This window comes from Onychostruthus taczanowskii, unplaced genomic scaffold, assembly GCF_017590055.1.
Source record: "Onychostruthus taczanowskii isolate IOZ18803 unplaced genomic scaffold, ASM1759005v1 scaffold17, whole genome shotgun sequence".
Classification (NCBI taxonomy): domain Eukaryota; kingdom Metazoa; phylum Chordata; class Aves; order Passeriformes; family Passeridae; genus Onychostruthus; species Onychostruthus taczanowskii.
In genome coordinates this window covers 11,034,721-11,057,703 of record NW_024498906.1, presented here as the reverse complement: position 1 = coordinate 11,057,703, position 22,983 = coordinate 11,034,721, and the positions used below count along the sequence as shown (strand labels likewise).

Sequence of the window (22,983 nt, the reverse complement as noted above, 5' to 3'; positions counted from 1 at the left end):
GTGCTGAGCATGGTTTCATACTCTGGAGTCCCTCAGCCATCTGTTGTTTACCCTGGGATCAGAGAGCTGTCCATGTGTAGGTAGTGCCAGTTGGTAAAATACTTAAAGGGCACGGCTGAATGATGGAACATGTCTGTCTTATAGGTAGGGAGTACCTGGAAGGAAAACAGAGCTCTTCAAGGTCAGAGGAGAGAGAGATTTCAAGCTAACACACAGAGGTATGTATTGTCTTTCCCCACCCCATCCCAACTCCTGCTGTTTCAATGGATGTGTTGAGAGATCTGGCATAATGCAAAAATCTAAAATAGCTGTGGCTAGATAACAGCTGTCTTTCCAGAGCAGCAAATTCAAATACTGTTAGCTTCAAAATGCAAGTTTTCTTCCCAGTTTTGTTAATGTAAGACCCTGTCTTAAACTATTTTCTTCTTTTAGTGAAAGTTTACTGCAACTAGCAGAAGCTTCCTTGACACAGTTCTGCTTTTCCTGTTCATTTGACATATCACTTCCCACACTATAAGCCACACCACACCTTTGATTAACTGTACCTTGTCCTTGAAAATAAATCTTCAGCTAATTTGCATAAGATCAGAGGCACAGGGTTATTGGGGTAAATATACTGGTGGTAGAGGGCCAGGAGTCTTCAGGGTGAGAAGGTAAAAGCCGTAAGGGAAGAGGATAAGGAAGAAATTAAGTTGTCTTTTATAGTTTGAGTATTTGTATGAGCTGAGCTGCTGCTGTTCCTGCTAATTTAAGGGTTTGTTGCAGTATGGTTTGTCCTGGAGTTTGGGGTTGTGGTTTGTGTTGTTTTTAACAGGTAACTCACAAGGTGTCTCTGGAGGGTTTTTTGGGGGGGTTAGACAATTAGAAATACTTAAAAGTGGCAGTTTTTAAGCTTGAGTCTGAAGAGTGGCATCTAATCAGAATGACAGATTATACTGAGGAGTTTGCTTTCTGTGTGGATGGGTTGGTTTTTGGGTTTGGGTTGTTATAAGCACTTCTTTGGAACTGAGGAAGCATTTTTCTGTGTGCACCCTTAATCTTGTGTGGTTGAATGGGTGGTGTGATGTGTGATGTACTTGTTGCAGTGCTCAGTAGTCAGGAGTCATAAAGCAGACTTCCCAGTAGGGTGTATTTTATGGTAATGCTTCATCAGAGATTGTGCTTCTTTTAGAAAGACATAAAGGAATAAATATAGAACAACTCAGGTGCTAAAAATAACCACTGGCATTGACGTCTACTTTTTTTTTTTTTTTTTCCTTTAAAAGAGACCTTTTGGATATTTAGCAAGATGCATCATATCTGCTCAGAATCCTTTTGGCTCCAGTGATGTCTTGAGGGACAGACAAGTCAGCTGATCTTAGAAAATAGCTTATCTTGGTTTGATTGAGGAGTGCAGTGTGGGAATAGAGCAGATGCTGAGGAAGAGACTTGATGTGGGTAATAGAATGAGAAGTTGGTTTAATTACTGCAGCTGTAGAAGCTGGGCATTTATGATATTGAAGATTAGAAGACTGCTCAGCTCTTGTGTTTGTCGGGGGGAAAAAAAGGATACTAAATACTTCAGTCAAACCCTGAGATATGTAATGGATCTCACTGAAAAGATGGTCCCTGATGGGAAATCTGCTTTCACTGAATGACTTCAGGTACAGTCTGGGATATAGTAATTCTGGCACCCTAACTGTGAGATGAGGGAATTAATAATCTTCCAAAAGGTCTCTAATCCTAGAAACTGAGATTTTCGTAGCAGGAGGATGACTTACTTGAAGTGGATTTTCAAGTCATTCTCAATTTGCAGTGAGCTGCTGTGGACACGATTCCTTGCACATACCTGGCCACTTGATTCTGTTCCAAATAGGGAACTTTGTGATCTGTAGTGTGAGAGTGAACTGGTGAATCAGCTAACACTTGTAAATCAGTTTAAGATTAGATTATTACTTCAGTGCCCTTTGAAATGCAGGAATTCAGTGCCAGGCTCCTTTATTTATGTGCAGGCATTTCAGTATCCACAAGCCCTGAGATCAGCCCAGGCTCACCCCCTGCCCTGGTGCTGTCAGGGGTGGGTGGGGTGGTGCAGGGGGATGAGGGCTCAGGCCTTTTGGGCATCTCACAGGGTGTGCAGCATCAGCCAAATGCTGGTTTGTGATGGTTGGAGCAGCCCATTCCTGCAGAGCACTCCAGGGCTCATCCCCAGCCCCTCTTCCTCCACGGCTGAGCCTTCATCCCTCTGCTTCCCAGGGGGGCTGCTGTGGCTGCTTCTCCCTTTGAACTTGAGAACAGGGCAGATGTAAACTGCAGTTTGGACATAAAAATAGCCAGCACCTGCTTCAGTCAGGCTGGGCTGGGCTGAGCTGGGGCCCGTGCCAGCCCTGGCTGGCCAGGCTGAGTGATCTGGTGAGGATTTCTCTGCCTGTCACAGGTGGGGTGGCCATGGGGAGGAGCATGGACAGACCCTTGGCAGGACTGCTCCCTGGGCTCTGCAAGATTAATAAAACACCCATGCTGTGTCACTCTTTGGTCACAGGTATTTTTGTCTCCTCAGCCCCATGCTCTTCTGTTTGACTTGGTTTCTTTCCCCTCCTCCCTACTTTTAACCAAATTTACTCTCTCATTCTATTTGACCAAGAAGGGCAGTGTATAGAGAATGCATCCTGGTAGGAATTAATTACATTGTTGCTTTAGATTGCAAGCCTCATCAGGCTTCTGGAAATTTATTATTTATGTATATTTCTGGTTAATTAAAAATGCCATTAAGATGGTATGAAAAAACTTTCCTTGTGTAAACACTGGGGAAAAAAGATGGTTCAAAACTCCCGTGTACAGGTCTTCCTACAGAAGATGAGCTAGGCCTCCTCCACCTCCATTGTTAACTCTATTGAAGATTGTATTTTGAATTTTTTATCATTATTTTATTGTTAGACACTGTTCTCTGGTATGAGTATGAATATCTATAGTATGAGTATGCAGATGTATAATTTTTCTGAGAGCCTGGAGAGGTGATGCATTCAAAATTATCATCTCATTCACTATGAAATGGCTTCACCCATAACAAAGAATAATATTATTTTTCTCAGGATAGAGGTGTATTAAACTGTTTTTTTCCTTGTTTTGTCCTGGAGTGAGATATGATAGCAAATGTTTCACTGTTGTCTCTTCAGATCTTACCTGCAGCAGTTCAGAATTTTAAAGGTTTCTTTAAAAGACTTTTACCTTCTTAGTGCAGAATGCTAAGGACAGGGAGCAACCTTCATTAGTTTAAGTGCTTTATAATAGATTTTATATCTAAAGTGCACTTCATTAAAGTTCTTAACTAGATTGCCATTCTAGAGCCTTTTAATTTCACTCGAACTTGAATTATGAATAGTGAATAAACAAATATTGGTAGTTGGTTTAATCCAACCAGGGGGAGTAAAGTAACTCCTGAGGAGGAGGATCCCTGAGCTTCACACAGGTTTGTGCCCAGTGAGTGTCTCTTGGATGGTGTCCAGGCTGAGGTGCATGACAGTGAAAGAGGCAGAGCAGGGACACTGCTGGGGGATATTTATCACAAGCCTGCTTGACTTGTGACCTGGTGACAGCCTCTTGCTGAAGGGGGCTGAAAGGAGCCTGGGAAAGGGTGTGGGTGCTCAAGGTGATGTGATCTGGCGTGCTGGGATGTACAGGTGGCTGAGAGGTTTAATCCTGATGTCACTGCCACATCAGCTACAGATTTTCGTTTTGGAACCTTGCGGAACCTTCAAAGCTGGTAAAGGAAAGGAATTTCTGCCAAAGCCTCGCTGCACTTCTCAAATCCCATGAGACAGCTCCTTCCTGCTACCTTTGCCTGGGAGTTCCTAAGGAAATGATTAATTTGGAGGAACTGGAAGGTCTGCTTGTGGAAGATCAGAGCATGAAAGTTAATGATCAATTGCTTCTTGTTACTGGGTAATCATGAAGAATTGTATTTAGGATTTCTTTTTTCCCCTGACTGAAGTCCACTTAAAGACCTACAGCTCTAAAAGCTACCTATAAATCTATTGCACACCAAAGAAAACATCACAGCATTAGGAGAAAAGCTGATGCAGCACTGGGGGGCAGTTCAGGGACCCTCAGCCACAGGGTTTGAGGCAGGGCACAAAATGAAGCTGGCAGAGGACCACTGTAGTGAAAGGGATGTGCTGGTCAGCCAGAGGAAATGATGAGGAAGGATGGAAGCCAGAGGAAGGATGTTTGCAACTGATTTTTTTGTTTGTTATTTAAGAAAAAGTGAAAGAGGAGGAGAAATTAGTGAGTTAAGCTTATCCCTTACCCTGCAGATCACTCCTGTGTGTGTTCCACACTCACTCCACTCAGCTCTCTCTCAGTAGTATTTCAGTGCTGATTACAGCACCTCTCCTTGTTTCTGTGGAAGGCTGTGCTTTAAAAAGCTCTGTGTTCTGCTATTGCCATAAACATTTTCTGTAATGGGCTTATTCTAAGAAAAGAGTGTTCCAGTGTTTAAAAGAAAAAAGCAATTCTTGGAATTACTCTGAAAGTGACAGACATTATATATTGCAATAAGAAGAAAAAAAATGTATAATTAGTGGTCATTTAAAAAAATAATTTAGGTCCTTTCTCAGAGCCTACTTCTTCCCAGATGTCAATTTAGGCAACCCTTATGGATGAGCTTGCATCCACATTCAAGATTTATTCACTATTTAAATTTCATTAATAAACCCATCTAAACCCCAAGCATTCCCAAACACAAGGAAATGCAGAAACCTTGGCTAAGTCTGCTCAAATTCCCCTCTTACACTTATTCTCTTATGCTGTTTGTCATGTAGGTCTTTAATGAGGGATAAGTCAGGGCAAACCTCAGAGGTAACCAGGCTGTAAGAAATTGCTGTAAGAATTTACTCTTGGGACTAAACCTGTCTGGACTGAAACTGGGATTAGATTTCCCAGGACAGGGCACACTTCACTTGGTTCAAAGATGTTCTGCCCTGGTTGCTTAGGGCAGCTGTGTGTTTCCCAGCTTCGTTTTCACATGGCCATGGTTTCCTGTCCTGTATTTGAAATTCTCTCGCATTTGAAACTCAGAGTGAGATGAAAGTTTTGCATCACTGTAGTGCTAAACTGAGTTAACCTGCCCAGGACTTACCCTGATTCTGGGTTCTAGCAACAGGAGAATTACAGCCTCTTTCACCAAGAATAATTCAGCCTCTTCAAGCTGGACCAGAGTTGTATCAAACCTGCTGCAATGACCTCAGACATGGCATCCTCCAGGTGTTGCCAACCTCTGCAGGAAGGACCATGTGCAGCTGCTTCAGCCCCTGCAGCTCACAGCTTGAAAATTACAGAGCAGGTTGGCTGTAAAAAGTGAATGATGATAAGAACCCACCACTGTGTGCTGTGGATTGGAGCAGCTGAGCTGGGTGCTGTGGAGCAGTGATCCCTGGCAGAAGGCTGGGATGGACAAGAGGGGGCAGTAATGTTTTAGGCTGCCACAGCTGAACCTGCTCCATGTGTTTATCCATCAGAACCCTGGCTCCACATGGTTAGGGACAGAGTTAGATGAAACTGATGGGCTGCTGGAGCTCAGGTTCTTCCGATGAGTGAACTCAGAACTTTGTGGAATTATGAGGCCACAGATACATTCACCCATTTCATTCTTGCTTGTCTTTGAGAGAAGCTCAAAACTGAAGGGTTTTGTTGCAAGTTGCAATGGAAAATGAATAGCTTTGTTTGCTGAAGGAGTCTAATTTCCATCTTGGAAAGGAGAGAATTTGTCATTGGTCCATCTAGGTCAGTAGTCTGGCTTATAATGGATTTCTCTACTAAAGGATTACAGTCAACACAGTGGCTGGTATTTGCTCTGTCATTTCTGTGTCATTCAGGATTCCAGTTCTCTTTTCTCCCTACTTACACCACCTCTGACAGCTGTGGCAAGAGGGTTCACAGGCCAGTTATGGATTATGAGGGGAGAAACCACTTTTCTGATTGTTTGTTGTACACCCACCCAACATAACTTACTGACATCCTCTCTGGTTTTCCTTCTGACTTCTTTTTCTGAAAGCACCTTCAAGTCAATAATTTCCTGTTATCTTTAAGGCAGTGTTTTATTTTTAGAAGCTCTCTTTCTGAGAGGTGATGGTCCTAGTTGTAGGATGGTAGCAGGAAGGAAATTTTGAAGTCATTCTGTCAGTGATGGATGATTCCATAAGACATCGAAAGAGGGGCATGCCATGAAATCAGCTTTGCTATCTAGGGAGAAATTCAGCTTGTGATTAAAAATACATTATCATATCTCCCCCTTTTCCTCCTGACATTAGTCCATCAATATCAGGTTATTATATAGAAGGTGACCTTTAGAGAGAGAACCAAGCTGTGGAACCAGGGGAACCAGGGATTTAAAGATATTGATGCTTCCTACAGTGAGGAAGAAAGCTGACCAGAAAATACTTTCAGTAGTTTTAATAAATTATTTAAGGAAAGAAGGGGTGGAGGAAATAAAAAGGAATGAAATGTTCTCCTTGTGAGATGATGCTGAAGATAGAGTTGTGAATGGCCACTTTTAAGTCTTGTATGCCTTGGTTGTTGGAGCACTGAGAATATTTTCAAAGCTGTGGTATCACAAAGTAGCTAATGGAAACATGGGTTTGAAGGTTATATTGAATTCAGTACAAGGTACTGTGCAAGAAAGAAACTGTGTGTTTAAGTGCGTGCACATTTATATTTAATTGCAGAACTGTTTTGAAATGGAAAAATACTTGTGCGTGTGTGCTTAAATGTGACTCTCATCCTCAATGTACTGCCTAAATCTCTTTGTTCCATTTTAGAAGACATCAGAAAAGCAATTTGATACAGCTTGCAGTGTCCAGTACATGGTGTTTTTTATATATATGTCTCAATATTTTTTTTTCCAAGTGAGAAAGGTGAGGATCTCAAATGGGAAGAGCTTCTCTCTCATTCTTTGGGGCTCAGGTACCTCTTAGCCAGCACTAGTACAATAAACAGTGCCAGATCAAAGCTTGCTTTCAGATCCTGTTCTCTTGCATAACGCTGCTGTGCTTCAGTCTTGAACCAGAAATTATTCTCTTACCAGTTGCACTCTTTAATTCTGGGAACTTTGACCTTGGTTTTATCAGTTTAACTAAAATGTCTGCATGAGAGTTGCTGTACACAGGCAGTGAAAAAGGCAAAATTCCTTTTGATAGCCCATGGAGGAAGTTTTCAAGAATTGCCTCAGGACCAGAGAATGTGTTTGTTCCAAGAAGCAGCTCAACTTGTGCTGCCTGGGTTTTAGGGATCCCTTTGTTGTGGGATAATGGGAAGCAGGATGAGATACTGCTCATGGCTTGCTGAGCCTTTTTAATGAACACTTTTTATTGCCATAGTTGCATGTGCAGATTTTGATGAAAACAAAATGGCTAATGTTGTTATTTTAAATTTAACAGTACTTGTTGTATAGGTATTGTATAGGTAATTTTTTATACTTTAGCCAGCTTCTCTCCAGCTTCTGTGACTCACAGTATCACCTTCCCCACCAGCACTGGCAACTGGACCACCTGCTTTTGGAGATACTTTCATGGACCCTTTGATGAATATTTAGATGGAACAGCTAGAAAACCAGTCAGAGCTAAAGAAAGCTGGTAATTTGTCATAATAGGGCTTCCTTAAGCATATAGGTTTATTGTCCCCAAAAACTTCTCCCAGAGATTTGCTGTTCTCAAGGGTTCAAGCCTGAACTCAACTCCTGACCAGCTGATACCTGTTTGTTCTGGTTTCAGCAGCCTTTTTTTGCCTGAAGTGGTTTATTTCCCTTCCTAGTGGTTGTCTTTACTGTCTTATGAGGAGCAATTGCATCCCAGTCCTGTGGCTCTGTTCTTCATGGCCGTGGTGCCTGTGGTGTTCACACCTCAGTGCACCCTCATGTTCAGATTGCTTCCCAGCTTTGTCACCAGCTGCCACAATTACTATTTTTTTGTATGCAAGCCATTAATCAGTTAAAAATGAACCAGAAGATTGATTGTTGGGGTTTGTCTTTTCATCAGTTACTTCCAAGAATTCTGCAGATTTTTCTTTCTGTGCTGTCAGGCACCATCTCTTTTGGGCAGAATCTACTGCTGTCACAATTCCTCTGTCTCCAAGTTTACACTTTTAATGTGATGCCACATGGAAAAGTATGTCTGTTGAATATCCAGATAGCTGAGACTTGTATTTATTTTAAACACACTCCCAATAACCAGCCTGTCTTGTTATGATCTTGTAGCCTCATGTTCTGACTCTTCTCTGTCAGTCTTTGCTGAAATCTCATGTACTGTTGTTGGGTTCTGTAGCCTTTCTTACATGTGGCAAGTCAGACTGGTTTGTGAAAGTACTGACACTAAAATCTTGAAATAAATCTGCATCTTCTGCATTTTTAGAGATTTAAGTATAGTTGACTTTTAATTGAGTGAGCAGTTGCATGTGTTGGTTTTGTTGGATGATTTAGAAAGCAAAAAGTTGCAAAAAGCACTGTGTGTTTTTCAAATATTTGCCTGGTCATGTTTTCCTTCTCTTTAGTGGTGGTGGTGGGAGGTGATGCCCTTCCAAAAGCCAGGAAATGTGTTTTGACATAAAACTGGCCTTGGACAATGTCCCAGCCTGGATGGGTGGCATAAACTGTCTGCAGAACTAAAGCTGAGCTGGGTGGGCAGGAGTGTCCAGGGTAACTGGTGTTTCCTGGTACAGTTTGATTTCTACAACACAGTTTAGTCTGAAATAGGTTGGAATTCAGCAGTTTTCCATTGGCATCATGTCCAGGGTCAGTGTGTACAGTGTGAACCTACCAGCCTGGTCCCTATTTCTGTTCCTCTGATGACACTGTCACAGAATTAAGTGTCTGAGTGTTTCATCACTGGTTACATCCTGTGGCAGGTACCTGCTGGATGTCCTAATCAAACATTTCTATTTGCAGACTTTGCATCCTGGTTAAAATAAGTTATAAATGAAGTGATCCGTGTGAGAGGGGCACTCTTTGTTCTAACAACTTGCTAAAGGAGTGGTGGGTTATAGAAATGCTTGGTGTTGGCTTTTGTGTTGCATTAACTTGCTGGGCACATGTTTGGAGAACATTTTTTCTTTTTTTTTTTAAGGAAAAACAGGTTTGCAGTCTGGTAAATCTTGAGTGTCTTCAGGGCCTTTTCTCATTTTTGAAGTTGGGGTTGTAGATTTCTGCATGAAACTTTCATGGTGTGAGGCTTGTGAAATTAGATAACATGCTTTAAACAAGCCACCTCTGGGTAAAGTACATCTCTAATTACTGAAACTAATTTATGTGAAAAGTGAGCTTGTGTCTGAAGTAAATCTCCAGTTCAGTAATCTAAAATTAAATAATGATTAGCTTAATTGCTTGAGGATCATAAAAAACACTCTTAATAAAATATAGGGATTAATTGTGTGTCCTCAGAGCAGATAATTGCTTCTGCTTCATTTTTCAGTAACTTCTCTCAAGACAGGGTTTGGAGGTAAGAGAAATAAAATAACCTTTTGTTATGCTGATTAGTAAAGCCAAGAAAAGTAGGCTAGTTCTTATGTATGCAAGCCCTTGCTCCTGTCTGAATAGAAGCTGCAATTTCACTATTAGTGGTAAATTTAGAACACTTGCTTTCAATTTCATAGATATGTGCCAGTTAGTCCCTCTGAAAGCAATAGTAGTTGGTACCTGTGGAGCTAAGTGTAGTAATATATATGTGAAGAAGGATCAAGTAGGGTTTTTTTCTTCAGACAAAGGAAAAAGACTCCTTATTTTACTAAGAAGTGTTTGGGTTATTCATTACCTGGGTTGTCAGCTGCTTGTTTGCATTGCATTTTGCTTCTAAACAAAATATTTTTACCTTCATTCACTGGAGAATGTCTTTTTTGCTTATAGGCAAATGAGAAAGCAAATCTCTTGAGACATAAGCAGTGGTACTTCCCTGGAGGGAGGAGATGGGGATTCTGCTGTTGCTCTGAGTGTTGCCAGGTGCCAGAAGTGGTCCCCAGTGGTGGTAAGAAAGAAATCTTCCCCCACGTTTCTGTATTTGCGTTTGGTCTGTAGCAATATGCTTTTTGGGGGTGGGGGAAAATGGGTGTGCAAATCCTGTTCTTTTCACAGAGCTGCATGAACTGCTGGGAGAGGTGTCAGATGTCTCCCACTCAGAGAGTTTCAGTTCAGGAATGAAATCCACGCTTGAGCTTGTTGCTTCTGCTGCCTCACGTATGTTGTATCTGCTGGTGATCATTGTAGCAGAGATTTCACCACAAATAAACCTCCATGGGACTCTGGAAATACTCATTTCTCTCCTCCTTCCTTAAATGTAGAGGGGGAACTATGTCCTTACAGTGCTTGAAGGACCTCCTTTATGGGGTTCATAGAAAGCTCATCAGTGCTCACTGGGGTCATTCTAGGCTGCCTTTAATCTGAACATCTTGAAATTTTATCCAATAACTGGTTAAGTATATCAGCAAGCTTCCTACTTTTTGCTTTTTTCTGTAGTCTGTCCTACAAACAGTGACAGGGAAAGTGGAAAGCTGCAGAGACCCTGCTGACACAGCAGTAGAACAGTTTTTTTTCAGGACAGGATCTTAAAACCTGTGGTTACTGTCAGATGTTGGCATTTTAATGGTGATCTCTGATACCCTGCCCCTTCAGGGGCTGTTAGTAGATTTTTATTTATTTATTTATTTATTTATTTGGTAAGAAAATAATTTAATCTTGGTGATTTTGCAAAGACTTGAATTATTGCTTTGGTATTCTATGACCTTTCAAGGTCTATTGTAGGACAAGTAGTCTCCCAAAAAATGTTAATTTCTGTGAGATATTTCTGAAAGCTGTGTTTCATAAAGCAGCACATACTGGAACAGCCACAATCTGTGTTCAGGGCATGTACTGACCCTGTGCAAAGTTACATCCCTGTCAGATGTACATTTTCCTGCTGTAGAGGAAGTGAAAGCATTGATCCCAGCTCATTAGGTGGGCAAATAGACACTTCCTGCAAACCCAAAATGTCCTTGGGTCAAAAATTTTACCCCCAAAAATTAGCTATTGCAGCTGAACCTGGCTGACTGCCTGCAGCTTTGGTGTGTGGAGGGACACCCAGCAGGTTGATTTACTAAAGTAGCCCTGTCCCAGTGTCATGGTGACCAGCTGCTTTCAAAACTGCTTGTGTAAAATGTTTTTGCCTGTGCTTGTTGACACTGGTGTAGGAGCAATGCCCCAGAAACACAAGAAAGCCCCTTTTTATCTAGTAAAAAGATAGATTGCTGTTTTGTATGATACTTTTCAACTTACATGGCTGCAATATTTGCTTTTCTTCTTTGTAAGGTTTGGAAAGGCCATTGATGAGTTACTGAGAAGCTAAAATATGCTGGGGTGGGGGGGAGCAAGATTTTGGATTGTGACAGCTCTGGAATTCTCAAGCTGTGCTTCTGTTCAGAGAAGAGAAAATCTGAGTTTCTCACGCCCAGGGTGCCAGGCCTGTGCCCTTGTGTGGTGCTGCCTGGGTGTCTTGTCTTGGGTCACTAGAACCTGAAACAAGGAATAATCTGGAAATTAAATATTCTGAGTGAAGTGAATGGCCATGCTGGAAGCTGCATGGGTTGGATAACTCCCTGAATAATTCCTTCAGCCTTCGCTTTCCTGATTGTCACCCAGATGATGAGAGGGCTGGAACTCCTCCACTGTGGGGAAAGGTTGAGAGAATTGGGATTGTTCGGTCTGGAAAGAGAAGGTGACCTAATTGTGGCCTTCTAGTGCCTAAAGAGAGCTGCAAGAAAGATGGAGAGAGACTATTTACAAGGGCCTGGAGTGGCAGGACAAGAGGGAACGGCTTCACACTGAAAGGGAGCAGGGTTAGATCAGATACTGGGAAGAAATTCTTCCCTGTGAGGCCCTGGCATGGGTTGCCCAGAGAAGCTGTGAAGGTCCCATCCCTGGAAGTGCCCAAGGCCAGGTTGGATGGAGATCTGAGCAACCTGGGATAGAGGCAGGTGTCCCTGCCCATGCAGGGGGCTTGGAACTGGATGATCTTTAAGGTCACTTCCAGCCCAAACCATCCTGTGATTCTGTGATCTGTCACCTGCTGCTGTTGTCCTTGTTGTGTGTCTTACTGGGGGGGATTTGTATCTCAGACCTGTCAATGTTATAATTTGTAGAAATTGCTGGAAAAGTCAATTTACATAAAAACTTAGTTGGGACCACAAAGAGGAAAACAAAGTAATCTTTGGATTCATCAGGCTAGACCTGAGAGCAGCTCACAAAAGCAGCCATGGCAGTCAGAGTTTCAAGAGTTTCTACAATTCAAGCGAGGCGAAATGTAAAGTATATTGGAATACCAGTTAGAGTCCCTGTTTTCATATTTAATTTACCAGAGAGGAGGCTGTGGTTAGGTTTCAAAGCCTGTAAGACAGGCCTCTCCTCTGGCAGTGATGTTTTGAAAAGCTGCTCCCAGAGGTATGATCCCTGCTGTTAGTCTGGTGTGGTCTGGTTTTCAGGCAGAGTCAGTTCTGCACAAGTTGCAGAAGTAATGTTCTCTCCTATCTGTTTTTAATAAATAGGCACTGAGTCGTTGCACCTCTTATTTGGAGGGAGCATGACAGTGGTTATTTTTTTCCTGTAGCACTCACTTTTACTCTTCAAAAACTGCACCCCAATAAGCTTTGTGCCTCTTTGCTAAGGAAAACCTTGCTGAACAATGCTGGATACGTTTATGGCTGGAACCCAGCACTGTTCAGCCCTGCCAGGGTGGGCACTGCTCTGGGCCAGCACAGGATCCACTTCCAGCTGCAGGAATCGGCTGGTGGAGCTCAAGGACCAAGCTTAATCTCCTGGGGATGTTTATTTGAGAAGAAAAAAGTAATCCAAACTGAAAGTGCTTTCTTAGAAGCCGTAATGGCATTTACTCTTTCATAATTGTTTTGAAAATGTCAAAGTTGCTGTGGGAGCAGTTGTTTTCACACATGGAAGTTGTGAAGGCCACACATTCAGAACCTTTGGCAGTACTTTCCACAGCAGCAGAAAGCACAGATTTAAATACAAATACTCCCACAGGATGTGCTTCAGGACAATATAACTGTGCCTTAGCAGCAAGGCCCCTTTTGATTCAAGGCTTCATTTGCCCAATCTCTGCACCTGTGTCTCTCCTTGGAAAGAGCCTCCCTTTCCTCCTTGGTTGTGGTGTTCAAGTTTTGTTGTAGTTGAGATGGAGACAATGCAAAGCAACACACTCCATTTTCAGAAGGCTTCAAACTGTTTTTATTATAGCATGCATGCTTTTTACACATTCCTACAAAACTGTGAGTTTACACTTTACTCAATGGTCATGAGAGACAAACAAAGTGCTTATTGGAATAGGCAGTTGCAGGTTTCTTTTATTTATCCGTCTTTCTTTCTTGATTTCTGTGTCAACGACCTTGGTAGGAAATTCTTTCAGAGGTAAACGTGGATCCTCTTATCAAACTTCTCTCTGGCTCACAGAAGTATCTATAAAACCTCTTCCACAAAGTTTAAAGGGATAAGTGATGCACAAGAGTGTGTCAGCCTGAGACTGAGGAGTTAAAGATTGCACAACCAAACTGTGATTGCAAAGGGCTGGTAAGGGACACCCTCTAGAAGCTGAACAAGTCCCATCCTGTGGGATGTATGGAAAGGACAGAGGGAAGGGGCTTAGGGCAGTGTGAGCTGGTGATGGGGCTGCTGGGCCCTTGTGGCACTGCAGGACCTGGGGACATTTTGCAGGTCACTTCAGGATGCTCTTTGCCATGGCTTTGTGAGCTTTCAACTTGTTCCGTTCAAAGTCATCTGGACACTTTGGATCCGTGTTGCAAGATGGGAACAAAAAGCCTAAGCATCACCTTGTGCAGTTCTTTTTCCTGTGCTGAAGGTATAATAATGCCTCTTATTACTGTCCTGTGTGCCCTGGGTTAACTGCTCCCTAATGTCTACTGAAATGATCTACTTTATAAAATACAAAACACCTCTAACCCAACTCAAACCTAAACAAAAAACCTCAAACCCAACAGTTTAGCTTGAGATATATCTTGTTGGTAGAGATGTGGGATGAGTAATAACTGTCAAAGCAGTTATACAAGCAAACCTTGAGGACATGCTGACCTTAAACTTGAGTTTAGAGTGAGCCTGTAGTCGTGCCTGGGAGGAGAGGCTTATGAGCAGTCAGTCAAACCAGGCATAGAAAAAGCTCCCAGTTGCCTGGAAGTAATGAACTTACTGGCAGTAAAATACTTCTGATTAAGGCAGTGCAGTTTCAATTATTCCACTTATTTAGGAATCTGGTTTATTACAGTTAAGGTAAAAAGAATTTAAATAGAACTAATAAAAAGTAGTTCATGTTTAATGGGCTTAAAAGTGAACAAAATCTGCAGATTCAAGAAGTAATTATACATTGCTGAGTAAATAGCATGAAGTTTCTTGTTCTGTGTTTTGATTGGAGAAATATTGATTCTTTTAGATTAATTCTGGTAATTAGACCAGGCTGCTTGTTTGTTTATTTTAAATGAAGCTAGTCTGGTTTGCCAGACTCATTGTCTATAACTGTGTCCTATATTAACACATTGCATTGAACTGCAGTCAGTTTGTAATACCCTTGAATATCTGACTTTTTGGGCATATAATTGCTGATGAGTTGAGGGTTATTCTGGTAGATAAAAATGAATCATAAGAGCATAAATGCTGCTTCTCAAACTGCTACTCAGCCTGACTGAGGAGCTTTTGAAGAGCAGTGCCAAGCTAGCAGTGGTGACATCCATAATTCCAGTTTGGCACAGAGGGTCTTTTGAATATGAAGCTTTGGTACAGTGAACACCTCTCTTTACTAATTAGCTTCTAATTTTTCAACTGATGGGGAGCAGTTTTGGACTTGGCAGTCAAACTCTTCTGTAACGCTGCAAGCTCCAAGAGAAGTGGGTGCTCACTTTTATACCAGTAATTTCACGTTCTGCATTTCTTCCAGAACTTTATAACTCTTCCAGCAGGAAACAATATCTGCTTCAGTGGGTTTTTTTGTGTCTCTGACAGCAGTGGAATCAATACAGAGGAATGTATGGAGATGCAGAAATTTCCACACAGGCAGCTGCCCACCTGGCTGGGGTTGTGATCACTGAGAGATCTCCTGTGGTCAGATTAGTGTCAGTATTTGTGGCACTTGTAGGACTGAAAAAGTACTCACAGTGGCAGAATATTTGAATGTCCTTTTCTCTGGGTCTGTCAGAGCCAGTTTACATGAGTCCATGATAAAGAGAGCATCTGTGAAAACTCCCAAAGTCTCACTCTAAGCTGTGCCGCTGTCTGAACGTTGCTGGTGGAAGGCAAGTGTGGATTTCTAGTGGGCCAGTCATTCCTGGGATTCCTGCAGCCCTCAGTTAAAGGCTATTTAGGTCATGTCTCTCTCAAACATTGCATGAAAAGGCTGCTGTTCAGAGGAAGCTGAACAAGGGACACTGGATCGTGACAGGGCTGACCAGTCCTGGATTTGTGATCTTTGTTGGCAGCATATTTCAAAGACTGTGTGTTACCACAGAAGGGTCTGCAGAATCCAGATGGCCTAAATTAACTATATTTGCTGCTAGAGGTCTATTTAGCAATAGAATGCCAAAGCCACCCAGGAGATGGGAGATCTTAAGAAAAGGTGAGAGCTGTAGATGTTTCTTTTCAGGTTTTTGTCTGATGTGGATTTTAAAGACAGATGGGATATTTACAGAGTGGCTGCTGTTTAGTTTCCCAGCTGAATGACCAACAAAAGCCTGAATTAACACAATGTGCAGCCTTCCCACTTACAAGTTAATTTTTTTGAATTGTGAGTTACTGCATTTGTGAAGAATTCTGGTTGTAATTTATAAAGATTTCACCAGGAGCAAAAGTGCACATTTATGCACATGCAGTTCAGTTTTGTGTTCAAAAACATGATCTTCAAGTTCACACAGGAGAAGGGTTTTTTTCTCTTATGGTGGCTTGTTTGAGGGTTTTTTATTGTTGGGTGAAGAGGTCAGTGTAAAGGTTGTGTGGTGAGTGGCTGCTGCCAGTATTGGTACAGAGACCAGAAGGGGCTGGTGTGATCCTGACAGAAAGCACAGAACAATAAAACTTTGTTCAGCATATATTTGTTTTTGCTATCAGTCTGCTTGATAAGTCTGGTCTATCTTTTTAGGAAGATACCTGCTTTTGTGTATATGCAAAAACAGATCTGACCACAGGGGTAATTGTGGATTCAGCCTGATAACAGCCTTGTGCAATATTTGTCAGTGAAATAATCCAAAAGAAGAACAGATGTCTTATTCAGGAATGAACACACTGCTGTTGGCAGTCAGGGTGACATCCAAGAGAGTGGAAGTTGGATCCCATAGAAGGAGGAAGGGGATGATGTGGATCCATGCCCTGCTCTTCCTTTCTTGCTTTTTCCCCCTTTGGGCTGTGACAGCAGATGCACAGCTCTGTGTGAGCAGTGTGAATGCACTGAGCAGGATCCAGCTCCCCACCCACTGTAATCCAGGCTGCCAGTTCAGCTCACTGAACTTCCTGAGAAACTGTTTGCTTGCATACCTGCTGCATTTTCAGGTCATATTTTTCACCTATTATTTGTTCTTGGCTGCAGAACAGTGGGTTTTATCTGAAGGTGGCTCAGTGACACTCACTCTGCAGAATGCCTGCTTTTGGTGTTGGTGTTTTTGCTTCTTTGTCTCCCCTATGATGAAGATCTGAAACATCTGGATTTGGAAGAATGGTGACTTTTGTCTTCCCTCACTCTTCACATGGCCTCTGTCTCCTTCCAGGCTCAAACCATGGAAAATTTCATGGTGAAAAAAATGAAAATGTATAGACATTTTATGTAGATAAAAATGTATAGACAAGGTGTCTTTGTCCATGTGACAAATGCCAGCCTGGTGACAGGAGGCTGGCTGGTCTTTATCACTTGTCACAGATCTGTCAGGAAGACTGAGGACTGTAAAGTCAAAACTGCATGGCCTGTATTCTGCTTCCCAGTTCTAGAGCTGCCTTTCTTCATTGCTGGTAAGCTGTGAGCATTTCTGGCTTGGAGGTGAATTTGTAGGTGAGATCATGCAAATGCTTTTTTAGGTTTAGTATAGCAGGGCACTGGCAGGGGAAAACTTTCCTTCTGTCTCTCTTTGGTCTTGCAGCTGTGATTCCCAGAGCACACGGATAGCTCAGGTGTCACCTGATGCCTTTGCTTTACCCTGTCCCTCTTACTTACTTATTAATCATAAAACTAATAAATAATCCTATTTAATCTTTTCCATCCTGGCAGTACAGCTCGTGGGAGCAAACTCTGGAGCAGAGGCATAAATGAACAAAGAGGATGTGCTGAGCCCTGCTCTGTCTCCAGGGTGGCTCTCGGGAGGTGGTGGCTTTTCCTCTGGGCACATGGATTCAGGAGGTGGTGGCTTTGTCTGTGGACTCACTAATTCAGGAGGGGGTGGCTTTGGGCACACTGGTTCAGGCGGTGGTGGCTTTGCCTCTGGTCATACTGGTTCAGGAGGTGGTGGCTTTGTCTGTGGACTCACTAATTCAGGAGGTGGTGGCTTTGGGCACACTGGTTCAGGAGGTGGTGGCTTTTCCTCTGGGCACATGGATTCAGGAGGTGGTGGCTTTGCCTCTGGTCATACTGGTTCAGGAGGTGGTGGCTTTTCCTCTGGACACATGGATTCAGGAGGTGGTGGCTTTGCCTCTGGACTCACTGATTCAGGAGGTGGTGGCTTTGTCTCTGGACTCACTGGTTCAGGAGGTGGTGGCTTTTCCTCTGGATACACAGATTCAGGAGGTGGTGGCTTTGCCACCAGACAGCCCCAGGAGCTTTCCTGCCCCTGCCCTTTCACTTACATCAGGGATCCTGCATTACTGAGGATCAGAGAGCAAATCACTCTGCTCCTTTTCCACAGAAGGCAGTGTGTTTAATACCTGAAATTTAAAGCAGCTCAGCACTTCTTGGAAGACAGAGTTTCCATTTCTTCCCAATTAGTGCTCAGTACTTCAAAGGGAAGCTTTGAACCTGGGCAGGGGCTTGCAGGCATGAATGCTGTGCTTGCTGAGACTCTGGGTAGCAGCAGTCAGAGGATTCTCCTTGCTCAGCCACAGCACATTTGCATGCAGACAGATGTCTCCTGGCTGGCTCTCTCTCTGTCGTGTGTTTGAGGCTTAATTTTCTTTTTTTCCTGCATAGTTTTCCATCCAGAAAGCAAGGTATTTCATTTTCCCTATAACATCTCACAGGTGAGACTCTTGTTTATCCTTTATTTTGCATCCCTGTTTTAACACGTGATGGGCCTGTGCCACAAAGCATTTTTCAGATTCACCCAATCTGTCTAGCAGGTGGCTCCCTAGGTTTCACAGCTTGGTGTGTAAATGCATTTAACACTCCTGAAGTTTCTTTTGTAGTTTATTTTTATCTGAATACAAAGGATAAATTCCCATTTGTCTTGAAAATTGAACCACTTGGAGTGAAGAGGAACATTGGATGTAGTCTTAGAGATGAGTAGACATTACTGAGGTTTTCTCTTAATAATCAGAGACTAAGATTGGCAGCATTTTGTAATTATATAACATTGATCTATTTTATACATTGCAAGAGGCCTATTACTCAAATAATTTTGTACTAATAGGGCTTCTGTTAGATAACTCCTTTTCTGTTTGTTATGTAAGGGCTGGTATTATAGAATTGCTGTTTGAATACCAGCACTGTAATTTTAGAATAGCTTTTATAATAGAAATACCAAGTAAGCCTGTTCCAAATATAGGCAATTATTCCAATATCGTAATTATTTTTTTTTTCCAAATGAGGTCTCTTGATAATTGCTACTTAGGGTTCTGTTTTCATTATAAAATCACGATGCTGTCCTGTGCCCAGTCATAATCCATTATGTGCATTTTCTGTAATGAATGTTGTACATTGGAAAAGTATTGATCAGCAGTCCTGGAAACTGGTAATTGAGCTTCACCTATGAAAACATTGCAAGTGCCAGTTTAGTGATTCTGCATGTCTGAAACTCTCCTATCATCTTTGAACTGTGTGTGTTTGTCTCTTGGGCTTTGGGGTTTATTTTGATGTTATTTGCTATAACCTGATTTCTGCAATTGAGAACAGAAGCAGTGTGACCAGTCTCAAAATTAGATTGGGGAACACAATCAGTACAAATTCCTTTGGAGCCCACAGAAACTGATTATTCCTCAGCAAGGAATTTAATTGCAAGCCATCTCCTTTACTGACAAAGATGTAGATAGTAGTAAGACTTTTACCTTGGAGTTGCTTGAGAAATGGGCTTGAGCTGTAGGTGAGGTTGCAAAAGGTCTTACAACACACCTGGACTTTGTGCAGGATATAAGAGGACAGGAGGATCTATTGACTTGGTGCATGAACAGCACCTGAAATTTTCCTTTATTTTATGAATGCTGTGGTGCTTCTGTCCTGGTTTTCCACTGGACCCTTATTCACCACACTTTCTGGAGTACGTTGTAGTTAATTTCTGTGTGCTTTAAACTTAGAGGCAGCTTTTACGTTCTCATTCTACCCAGCTCTGCTAAATCAGATAAAAGTTCCTATTTGTCTCTAACTTTTACATTCACAGCCTCCTTTTATTTTTTTTTCCTTTTTGGCCGAATAATTTTTTCCTTTTTGGCCAAGCATTGTCTGTTTCTTTTTTTTTTTGAACGTAAAAACATTCTTACTTGTTTCCTCTTAAGTGGTTTTGTGCTGCCTCTTTCAACTTTATTGAAATCTTCTGATGTGACTCTACCTCCAGGGCAGCCAGGGTTTTAAGAGGGTCTTACACCATGACTTTACTCTCTTTAGTGCTGTTGCTAAAGTTTAGTCAAAAAATGGGAGTGTCAGGGATCTGTGACTACCACTTAAATTTTATTTTTGGTATTTAAGCTAGATTTTGTTTGGATTTTGTTTCTTTAGAGGCCTAACTCTGACCAGGTGAGTTATGCTGCATCTTCATTGGGCTGTGTTGATAAATGGGAATCACTCTTCGGTCCAGCTGTTGAGTCCTGGTACAGATGTGCCCTCAAGTCTCTCTTTACCTGGACTGTCCAGATTATGGTGCAGAGCATCTGGATGGGGCTGATGCCTTGTGAAGGCTGACCTAGAACAGAGACTGGACAGAGCTAAAAAATGAACTAGGTATTTATTAAGAGGCCTCCATGGATCCACCTTGGGCAGCACAACCCAACATGGCCACAAAATGGACAACAGGTCAGGGGGTCTCACACTTCTGTAAGTTCTGGTCCATTAGCATATTGGAATTAATTGTCTAATTCCAGCTCCAGCCCATGCAGTCCCATCCTGCTTGTTTTTCTCTCTCCAGTCCACATTGTTTGTGCTCTTGGCCTGAGATCTGGATCATTGGTCCTTGGTGCCCAGCTGGAGCAGGAATTGTTTTGTGCCCCTGCTCTGTGCAGAGAGCTCACCATCCCATCACGTGAAGCCCAGACCCACACACTAAAGCAGCGCAGGATCTGAAAAATAGAAAAGCTCAAACCTGAGGCATCAGGGCCCTGAGCTTTACCACCCCATCAGCACCGTGTTCCTGCACAGGCTGCAGCTGCTGCCACCTCATTTCTCCCCTCTCCAAGCTCCAATATCTCCTTTTTGTTAACCAAACTCCTGGACTGTGCCTGCTCAGGCCTTCCAAAAGCCCTGATTGTGGAGCAGGGAGAAGAGGGAGGAAGCGCCATTATCACCTGTTGGGTCCTGTGATGGGAGGTTCCTTTGTGCTGAAATCTAGATTTTGTTAAAATCTTTTGTCAGGTCCTGCAGACACAAAAAGTGTCAAGTGGCCGTGCTGAGCACACGCAAATGAGTCCGGTCGATTGTAGCCTGGTAATTTCCTGTAAGGAGCTTACTGGATTAGAGCAAAGGCTTGGTTTGCCAGCAACACCACCTGACTGCAATATTATCGAGCAGTATTACCTGTTTCAAATATTAGTCCACTTCTGCCCCATTCATGCCTTCATTCTTGAGGTAAGAGGGGCTTTTTTAGTTCAGTGGCATACAAAGCCATGCAGTGGAGAGGACACCCAGCTGATTTTTCGGGCTGCTGAGCAGGCAGTTTTAGTAGCTGAAGCACTTCCAGATTTACCTCGATGTGCTTTTGTCACCATAATCCCTCCTCCATGTCAAGACTGATTCTCTTTCCTAGCCAAGACTCACATCGTGTGTTTTTGCCGTTCCATTTCTTCTCCCTTTTTTTGTTTGTTTATTTGTCTGTTTATTAATCAATAACAAGTTGGGAAGATGTTGGTAAACCAGTCAAGTATATGCTTATTAGCTGGAGTCTGCGCTACACTGATTGTCCTGGCTTTAGCCTATTACTTGTATTGGTAAGTTGGATTTTTGTACTGCAGCTCTGCTGGTGGTGGCTTGTCCTTTAAAGTGCTTCCTTGGGTTGAGCTGGAGAGTGGTGGTAATTTTTGAAGTGCTCTGGAAGGCTGATGTGTACATACTGATGTGTGGCTGGGGTAGATACCTGCCCTGATTTGCTTTTGTTTCTTGTTGTGGGACTCGGTTTTGTTGCCTCCCGAGTTTTTGTGGTTTTATTCAGCTGAGAGAATAGTGCTAAGGATGCCGCTTGGGCAAGGTGCTGACTGTATTTCCATTTTTTCTGCAAGCCTTTATAGAGCTCTTTCACTCTTATTTTGTGCTCTTAATGTTCTCACAGCTGTCTCTCACTGCATAACACGGAAATTAGGCTGACAGGCTCGCCATGTATTAGGTGTCTGTGGGACACATATATCTTCAGCATGGAAAAGGGATGTTTCAGGCAGGTGAAAATTAAGATTCTACCCCTTGGGGCTGAGCTGGCCTTGGAGGGTGGTGGCTGGGAGCAGCAGAGCCAGGAGCCCACACGTGCCTGGGTGTTTTGACTGGGTTTGGGAAGGGTGGGAGCAGGGCAGGGCTGCCCTACATTTCTGGGCTGGCCTTGTTTCCCTGTGTCTCCACATATGTCCAAGATGTTCAGCCAAAAGAAATCTTGAAACTTTTTAGAACCTTGTCTGGAGCAAGCAGTGACTTTTAGAAATGCAATCTGTTGACTGGCTTCAGTGAAAAAATACACATCAACTGTAAAAGGAAAAGCTTGCTGGAATTGGAATTAATATGGCTGTGCCTGGACAACTTTCCAAGGAGTGTGACATTGCTGGGAACAAGTTTCCAGCATGACACATGAGTTTGTTTGTTTGCTTAATGAAGTGTTTAAAAAACAAAAGAAATGAAAATCTATGTAGGATCATCTTGGTTTTACTTTGCCAAGTTTTTCCTCCAGGCAGTTACGCCTGTACTGCTTACAAGCCTAGGATCCTCTGTGTGTGTGTGTATGCACACACTTGTAATATTAATGAGTTTATTTACATTTAAGCTTTACAGTGATTCTCTGCAGATATGTAAACCCTCAGCTATACAGTGTGGCAGCACAAATTAAAATGTATGTGATTACTAGTCCGTGTAGTCCTCAAAATGCTTAAGGAAACAACATTCTTGACTTGAGCAGGCACAGTCCAGGAGTTTGGTTACAAAAAGGAGATATTGGAGCCTGGAGAGGGGACAAATGACAGACACGTGTAAGTGATTTTACAGTTTTAATGTTAAAATCAAGAAATCTAGAGCTTAAGGACACCTATAGCTGTCCTGCTAAATGTTATTTTTAACAAAAGGAAGTTCATGTGGTAAGTACATACATGAATCCAGTGTGGTTTTTGGTTTTTAATTAATTCTTCATGTCTTGAATCAATATTGGGGTGTGATGTGTGCATCTGGCAGCAGTTAGATTTTGTACTGATGCAAATATAAATTTGTGTGCATTATGCATACAGAATAACACGCATGCATCTCTTAGAATTCTTTCTTCCCCCTTATTTTGTTCCCTCTTAAAATTCTTGACTTGAATCCAGGTCAAATCTGGTTTGCAGGAGAGATTACAATTCTGCACACAGCAGGAATTAGCTGGTATTAGGTCAGATCCTCTTCTTCGACAACCTCGAGG

General features: G+C 42.5%; 1 protein-coding gene across 10 annotated transcripts in view; it reads left to right on the top strand.

Moving 5' to 3' along the window:
* The window catches only part of AGPAT3 (1-acylglycerol-3-phosphate O-acyltransferase 3), an 88,350-nt gene that overhangs the window by 27,595 nt on the left and 37,772 nt on the right, over window positions 1-22,983 (top strand). For 4 of the 10 annotated variants that reach the window (XM_041400030.1, XM_041400028.1, XM_041400029.1 and 1 more), the window contains exons 2-3: window positions 145-218; window positions 9,869-9,986. The exons of 1 other annotated variant lie outside the window; for it this stretch is intronic. The gene's annotated coding sequence lies outside the window, so the exon portion shown is untranslated. The remainder of the gene's footprint in view (window positions 1-144; window positions 219-9,868; window positions 9,987-22,983) is intronic. 5 more of the 10 variants (XM_041400037.1, XM_041400035.1, XM_041400036.1 and 2 more) reach the window with 2 other exon arrangements.